This window comes from Perna viridis, chromosome 8 (assembly GCF_037379345.1).
Source record: "Perna viridis isolate PV_CMFRI_1.1 ecotype Kerala chromosome 8, ASM3737934v1, whole genome shotgun sequence".
Taxonomy (NCBI): Eukaryota; Metazoa; Mollusca; class Bivalvia; order Mytilida; family Mytilidae; genus Perna; species Perna viridis.
In genome coordinates this window covers 18,377,248-18,385,591 of record NC_142452.1, presented here as the reverse complement: position 1 = coordinate 18,385,591, position 8,344 = coordinate 18,377,248, and the positions used below count along the sequence as shown (strand labels likewise).

Genomic DNA, 8,344 nt, shown 5'->3' with positions numbered 1-8,344 from the left:
TCTGTTTTAGATTTTGATTGGAATCAATTTTGGGATTTCAAATAGCAGATTCAGTGAGAATGGATATGATGAATATGTCAAAGAGACAACAACCCCTACAGGATGAAAAATGTCAGCTCAAGGCCACCCGTGGGTCTTCAATGAAGGACGAGGAAATCCTCACACCACTGGACAGGCTGCAGCTGACCCCAAACATTACACACAGGTACAGTGAAATAGTTGCTGCCATATACACCAGCAACATCAAATTAAACTGAAAGTGAAAACAAAACAATACGTACAGAGGCTAACATTTGAGGGAGGGGGAGCTTTTCTGTTTCTCTGTTTCTGGAATTGAATGACACTTTCACCGAATCTTTATACATATTCTCATTGTGCACCTTGGATTTTGATCCAAATCAATATGGAAGTCAATAGGGGCATGTTATCAAACAGGGGTGTGAGGGTATCAAGTTAGTCAACATAATTGCTCAAAGTTTTTCTTTTTTTTTTTTATTTGGCCTTATCAGTATTACAGTATTTTCCAGAGTAAAGTCTCTTCTAATATATACCCTAAGCAAACAAAAGTTTTGATGAGTATTATGGAATCTGCTAGTATGTCTTTTCTGTTTATTGTAATATCATTTACTGGTTTCTAAACAGATTTTGAAACAGTTTTACAAAAAATGTATAATACAGTAAGGCTAGGCATGTACATGGGTTTTAAAGATAGATAATTATTGTCAAATACCTGTACAATAAGATAATCCTAAGTATTTGCATGTCAAAAAGTCCTAAGGCCAACTCCTAAAACACTTAAAGTTTTATGATAAAATTTAGTTGAAAGAACTAAACTTAATCATTGTTACATGTATGTCTAGATGTTTACCATATACTGTGACAGTACTTTAGTTAGTGGATACTAATTTTTGTGGATTAGGCAGCATACACAAGTTCATGGAATCTTGAATTCCTGGCTTTGAAGTTTTCAGTAACTACACCAATGAGAATCTCCTTTTTGTTTGAAACCAAATTTTGTGGTCTGGTTCAACCACGAAAACCACAATAACTGATACCCCATCCCCACGAACAATATAGCACTTTCACAGTGATGTGCTATTGGGGTATTCATAATTTCAATGAAATCATTTATTACTATTTCTTGAAAACAAGGAATTGAGAACCTACTTCAACTGTCCTTACTGAAAGGTTTTGTTGATTTGAAACCACATTTGCTATACTGTATTTCATGTATATAAATTAAGTGTCAGTCTCTGTAAGAATCAGGCAGTGGATGAAACATGGTATGAAAAAAAACCATCATTTTGATAGTGTAATTTGATTATTTGCACCATCAGAATCAAGAAAAAAAAGACAATATATTCCATATCTTGTTGGCGCATTGGGTTATAATTTTATTGAAATGCACTAAAAATGAACATGTCAAAGGTAGATAACTCTGTCAAAAACCTCATTTTTTCTAACATTCTATCCCAAAATTTCTGAGCAAAACCAGTGATGCAGAAAGTGAATAATGGTCTTTTCAAATAGGGAAAGCATTCTTGAGTAATATTTTATTGTTAGATCAGTGGGTTTTTGACATGCATGTTTCTGATTTTTCACATTTTACCTGATTCTTACAAACACTTACACTTAGATGTTCAGATACATGCATGATGTCAATGTTCAAGAAATTTTACTTTAATTTCAGAGTCTGAAGATACGTTTTATGTATATGTACCCATTGCTGTAAGGTGATTGTACGTCTACACATGTTGTTGATGGGAGTCCTTGATACTTCTTACCACAGTGAAGGAATATGTACAGGACAAGGAAACTGATCATGCTGACAAAATTATTGATTTAATTCTGTTTTCAAGTGGCAAGCTTATATGGTAAAAAAAATGATTGTTCTAAAGACGGGTATAAGGAGACCAGAGACCATGGAGACCAGAGCTCTATAATTCCTATTCCTTCTCGTTCATAAAAAGTTGAAAAAAATGTAAGCAAGACTATAATAAGGAAGATATTTATTGTTACATTCTGCAAAAAAATTGGAGCTGTAGGTAGGCATTTTCATTTCTTTTATTTTTTTCTGCACAGGTTTCACTTTTATTTCAACAAAATCAAGAGGAGATAATAATAGGATAATTAATTGGAAAGAGTAATTACCAAAATATTATCATGAGTGTCAAAGAACACCTAGATTTAATGAGTGTGTGGAACTTTAGTATTCTCAAGCATAAGTGATCATATTTTGGTTATTTACGATAATCAATTGATTATTGTATTTTTATATAGATTTTATTCATAATCTATTGATATTTTCAACACGAATTTTAAATTCTGTGATTGACGGATTGATATTAAAGCTTTGCCGTTTTGGCGGGAGAAAGTCCGGGAGTGAAATTACTGAATTTGTTTCACAATGTGAATTATTGAAATTAATTACACTGTAAAAATTCTATAAAACACTATCTATACAATAATACAAGGTCATTTACTTGTCAAAACTTCTCCTAAAACGCTAAAAGTTGGCAGAAAGATCTTATTTAACTATTAATACTTGCAGTTCTCACCACATTCGTTGATACTGGGGTATTTGTGGTTTCACTAATATTATTTATTACTTGAAAATTAGGAAGGAGTTTAAATTTAATTTCTACTTCAACGTCACTGAAAACTTTTATGAACTGACACCAAATTTGCTATCATGAATTTCATGTGTATATGTATATGTGTTTATATAATATATATTTTTATGTAATTTTACTTCCTTTTCAGAGTTTGGATACTGTTCATGGTCATGTGTATGTACTTATTGATTCAAGACATTATCGATCTGCTCTCTTTGTTTCGTCAAATGAGGTCATTTGTTGATGTTTCTTCAATGAACACATTCAGGAGAGGCAAATTGATCATGCTGATAGAATTTATTTCTCTTCTTAAGTGGCAAGCTTCTAAGGTAAGAATAACTTTTGCATTAAAGAAGAAATGGATAAGAAAAGCAGGGACCTCTTGGACCATTGCTTGTATGATTCCTGTTATCTGTCACCCGTAACAAGTTGAAAAAAAAAAAAATGCTAAGTTCAAGGAAAAGTTAACTTTATTTGTCAGGAAAGTTAATCATGTTAATACCCAATTTTTTTGTGAAAAGACAATAGTTTTTTTAGTCCACTTTCAAGACCTTCTACCGAGGGGAACTTTAGATTTACATTCCATCAGTTAGGCAAATCAGTTTTCAGTAGCTCACCTGGCCTTTTGACCAATTGGAACCAAATTTGGTTTGAATGCTCCTCTGGGTATCCTGCATAGAACTGATGTGGGGATTTTAGATCCGTTGAAGACCAAAGGCTGCCATTACTAAAAATAGAACATAGGGGTCAGACAATAGTTTTTTGTATATATCTCCAGAACCATTAAGTTTAGCCAAATTTTAATTGGTTAAAAGTGTTCAGCATGATGAGTTCTTTCTGCATCTAAATTTTCATTTTAATCTAATGAGCCATGTTAGAGTTATTGCCCCTTTTCAACATTATTTGGCTATTTTTTGTTATTTCTTCAAAAATCATCTCCTCTGACACTACCTGACCAATTGGAACCAAACTTGGAATGAATGTTCCTTTGGGTATCTTGCTTTGAACTGTTGTGGGGATTTTTGATCCCTTGAAAAACATGGTGCAGTTACTAAAAACAAAATGTAAGAGTCAGACAGTACTTTTTCACATACGTCTCCAGCCCCATAAGGTTCAGCCCAGTTCTGAGAGGGATTGAAGTGTTCAGCATAATGAGATATATCTGCATTAAAACTTTCATTTTAATCTGTTTAGCCATGTTGGAGTTATTGCCCTTTTTCCACATTTTTTTGCTATTTTTAATGTTTTTCTAAAAAAATCTTCTCTGATACTACCATACCAATTGGAACCTAACTAATTTGGTATGAATGTTCCTTTGGGTATTTTCATAGAACTGACGTAAAGATTTTTTATTCTTTGGAAACATGGCTGCTGTTACCATAAATAGAACAAGGGGGTCAATTATAGGTTTTTCTCATTTATGTCCCAAAACCTTTAGGTTTAGCCAAAATGTTATCAGTTGCTGAAATAAGCCTTAATATAAGGCCTACAAAAGTCTCCAAAAGTTGACAGATGACTCCTTGTAAGAGTTATTGCCCTTGGAAAGTGAAAAATGGCGTTTTTTAAGTTTTCAGCTAATATCTTGAAAACAATGATAGATAGAATGAAACTCTCAATCCCTGAAATGATCATTATGATAAGGCCTTAAAAAGTTTGTGGGGATCAAAGTTGTTGGACAACTCTTTGCTAGAGTTATTGCCCTTGAAAGCAAAAAAATTATGTTTTTAGAAGTTTTCAGCCAATATTTTGAAAACTATAGTAGATAGATGAAACTTTCAGTTGATGAAATGATTCTTATGATTAGTCCTACCATGTCTTCTTGGAGTCAAAATTTGTTAGATAACTCCTTTTTAGAGTTATTGCCCTTGAATGGCAAAAATCTATCCAGGTGAGCGATTCAGACTCTTGAAATCCTGTTGTTTATTCATATCTTTAAAACTATAATAGAGAGGAAAAATTGTTGATTGATGAAATGGTTTTATAAGGCCTATAAAAAAATGTCTTCATTGGGTGGGTTGTACGATGACTACATGTTAGAGTAATTGTCCTTGTAAAGTGAAACAAGGATGTTTTTTTGTCATTTCTAGCCAATAAACTACTACTATGATAGAAAAAAAAACTTTCAATTCTGGAAGAGATCTTTACGAAAAAAATCGTACAAAAGTCTTTGTTGGTTCAAGTTGTAGGAATACTCCTTGTTCTAGTTATTGTCAATGTAAAGTGAAAAGGTGAGCAATACAGGGTCATAGGAACCTTTTGTTATAAATGAGTTCCAAAAACCTTTTGGTTTTCTCAGCATATGAAATTGATTTTAATGAAAATATCTACATGATGCATAAAAGTGGATTTAATCAGTTTACTGTTTGACCATTTTGAAAAACTTGCAGAAATTCTGGTAAACGATAACTATGGAATGTCTTTTTTCAGCAAATGAAATAAGACGAGACTACAATGATGTTTGAATAAACTATTGCACCTTATAAATGATTTACTTCCAGATTTTTGTCCAGGTCTGTGTAGGACATGATGTAAAGGCCCTTAACCAAATGTGACAGCTACTAGAAGAGAACTTTCCAGAGTTTAATGGTGATATTTGCCAATTCCATGTGGTTCCATAATTATTGAGTTTAGAAAAAAGAAGGATCTTGAATATACACAGACTATTATATATTTATCTTTGTCAGGTATTTTTGTTTAAGCTCATATCCATCAATTTTGTAAATGCATTGGTTATTTTCAGTATTGAATTATTGTTTATGTATCTGTATGCTGTATTGTAAGTTCTTTGATTTTTTGGCTGTGTTATTTAGTCATTTTATTATATCACAGGACTGACCATAATCAGCTACATTGCATCCAGTCCCAGGAATGTCAGTGGAACCTGCCTATATAGGACACTTTTTGATCTCCCTTTACATCAACAGACATGATTTATTTTTCAAATTCAGATTTTACCGTTATGCTTCTTTTTCTTGCTGTATATTTAATTTCAATTTTATCAATTTCAATTTTTTAAGGGTTTTTTTCTAAAGTTTTATAGGCAGGTTTCACTGTGGATTAGTTATAATTTGATATGTTTTCTTCTGTTGTAAATCTATTTTTATTTTTTTACATTTTCCTTTTATTACATGAGAGTAACAAATTATCAGTCTCGTATCCTTGTTCTGGCTTTATCTTTGTCTTCTTTTCTCTTTTTTTAAAAAGATTTTCATTTTCTTACCAGATTTGAAAAAGAATGGTTTAATAATAATTGTTAGGATATTTGTAGGGTTTTTTTGTGTATATTTTCTCTTCAAAATGAATGCAGTTAATTGTATGTACCTTGACTTTTCAATTGTTTTATTTTACATTCATCTGCCAACAACAAACTTGTCTGAAATTGCAACAATATCTCAAGTTTTAATGATCCCACATAAAACTTCCCAATATTAATGTCAACTATTTACATCCTTTGGTATAAATAAATCATAAAGAGATTTATAATAATCATATCCCATAAAGTTAATGATAAGAATCAGGTCATGATAACAAACTTTTCATAGTACAGTTTGTAGTATGTACTTTCATTTTGATAACATTAGTTAAAATTAAGTTTTCACTGTAAGTCTACTTATCATTTTTGTCAGTTAAGCTCAGTATCAAGTTCTCCTTAGAAATACATATTCAATCTGGTAGTTAGGTTTAAGTATAAGTTTCTCTTTTCATATTCATTGACTCAGTACATGAGTACTTTGACGTTATACAATAAGGAATTTAATGGTAAGCTGATAATTGTTAAGATCACAAAGTATTTTATTCTGTTGAAAAGTGCTTCAAATCTCTAACCTCTAAAGTAAGTATTCTTTCCCTGTTTCATATATATATGAGTTTGGAACTTAAATGAGACCTTGATCATGAAACAGCTCGTTCTCTTTTAGATGTAAGATTTTTTGGAATGCACTGTGTCCATAAGTCTGCCCCATCTTCATTCCTCTACAGGGCTTATTGTTCTATGATTTCAGGTGTTACACATCCACTCAATGGGTGACTGGTATATAAGATCACTTTATTTGTCTGTCTGAATTTGCTACAATCATGGATCAATTGATTTCAAATTTGGCCTCCGGCTTTATGTAGTTGGGGAATATCTGAAGTGTTGGGGGTTTACCTAGCACTACTATTACAACTTAATGTTAAAGTAGTTTCTGGTAAGTTATTCAATATGCTACAGGTCAACAGTTCTCGTGTATATAAAGTATTGTAGTTTTTTTATCATTTCATGCAATAGAATTTGGTGCAGACTCAAAGCTCTTAAGATGGAAATCTGCCTTACTACATATAATTCAAATATGACCTACTTAATTACGACAGAACACCAGTGTGCTGTTCTGATCACTGTCTGTTAGAATACTATCATTGGTGCTTTTTCTTCTAGTCTCATTCAATAGCTAAGGCATGATTTTAATAACATTTGCAATTAATCTCTCTAAAACACAATTTCTTATTAAAAACTAGTGATTTTTTTTTCTCTTCAGTTGACTCTTCATTGCATTAATTTCTTTTACAATTAGTCTATGTCATTAACAAGAATCCACTGTACATGTTATTTTTCATCAGAAATTCAGAACCCACATAACACTTTATACGCTTCAGTAATTGTTAACAGCTTTTTAAAAGCATAGAAAAAATTCAAAAATGAAAGAAAGTTTTTTATCTAATAAAAATAAAAATGTATATAAAAAAAAATTAAAAATAAAAAAAAATTTTAAAAATTATTAAAAAAATTATTAAAATATTAAAAATTAAAAAATTCTGTATCTAACAAAAATTAGAAAAAAAGAAAAAATGAAAAAAAGATAAATTTTGAAAGAGAAAATTTATTCAAAAACTTTAAAGAAGAAAAGGAAACAAAATTGAAATGCTTGAAAGACAATTCTTTTATCATGAAATTAAAAAAAAATAATAATAATAATTTTAAATAGGAAAAACAAATTCAAAGCTCAAAAGACAGTTTTATCTAACAAAAATTAAAAAAAAGAATATTAAAAAAGAGATTTATTTAATAACTTAAGACAGTGCTTTATCTAAGAAAAGATAAAACAGGAAAAAAATAAAAATCTGAAAAGACAATTCTTCATCAAAAATTAAAAAAAAAAATAATTGAAAATTAAAAAACAAAAAAACAAAAGCTCAAAGGACAATTCTTTATCTAAAAAATTTTTTAAAAAAAGGAAGAAAAAAAATAAAAAACTTAACAAGCTTAAAAGACAATTCTTAATAAAAAACTGATTGAAAAAAAAATAAAAGGAAAAAAATTTAAACTGTAAAAAATTTGGAAGAAAAAGAAAGAAAGGTAAGAAAAAAATTAAAAGAGGAAGTTAAAAAAATAAATAGCTTTAAACACAATTCTTTATCTAACAAAAATTATTGTCATATTTTGATTTATATTTAGGTAAGTCTATAAAATAGACATGCATGAAGCAAGATCATAAGAAGGTGCTTTTCAAAGAAGGCAGTAATCCAGCAACACTTCATCTGCTAGCCCTGCAGTACTGGAAAAATCACTGAGTGGTAGTAATGTATTGGCAACTGAGTCACACCAAACATGTGTGCATCCTTTGTAAGGGGCACTGAGATTAACATCTCAATAGAGTTTCAGAACACTGGCACTTGTGGTTTCAGAGGTTGGTCTTGGAAAAATGAAAATCGGAAGATTGGATAAACAATTTCAATCAGTTTGTTTGATCAAA

General features: G+C 30.6%; 1 long non-coding RNA gene across 1 annotated transcript; it reads left to right on the top strand.

Annotated features, from left to right (window-relative positions):
• Positions 1 to 1,722: 1,722 nt before the first annotated feature.
• LOC148609620 (uncharacterized) lies at positions 1,723 to 7,340 on the top strand. Its single transcript, XR_015914500.1, has 3 exons — positions 1,723 to 1,981; positions 2,764 to 2,944; positions 5,114 to 7,340. It is a non-coding gene; the product is annotated as an uncharacterized LOC148609620 (long non-coding RNA).
• Positions 7,341 to 8,344: the final 1,004 nt, after the last annotated feature.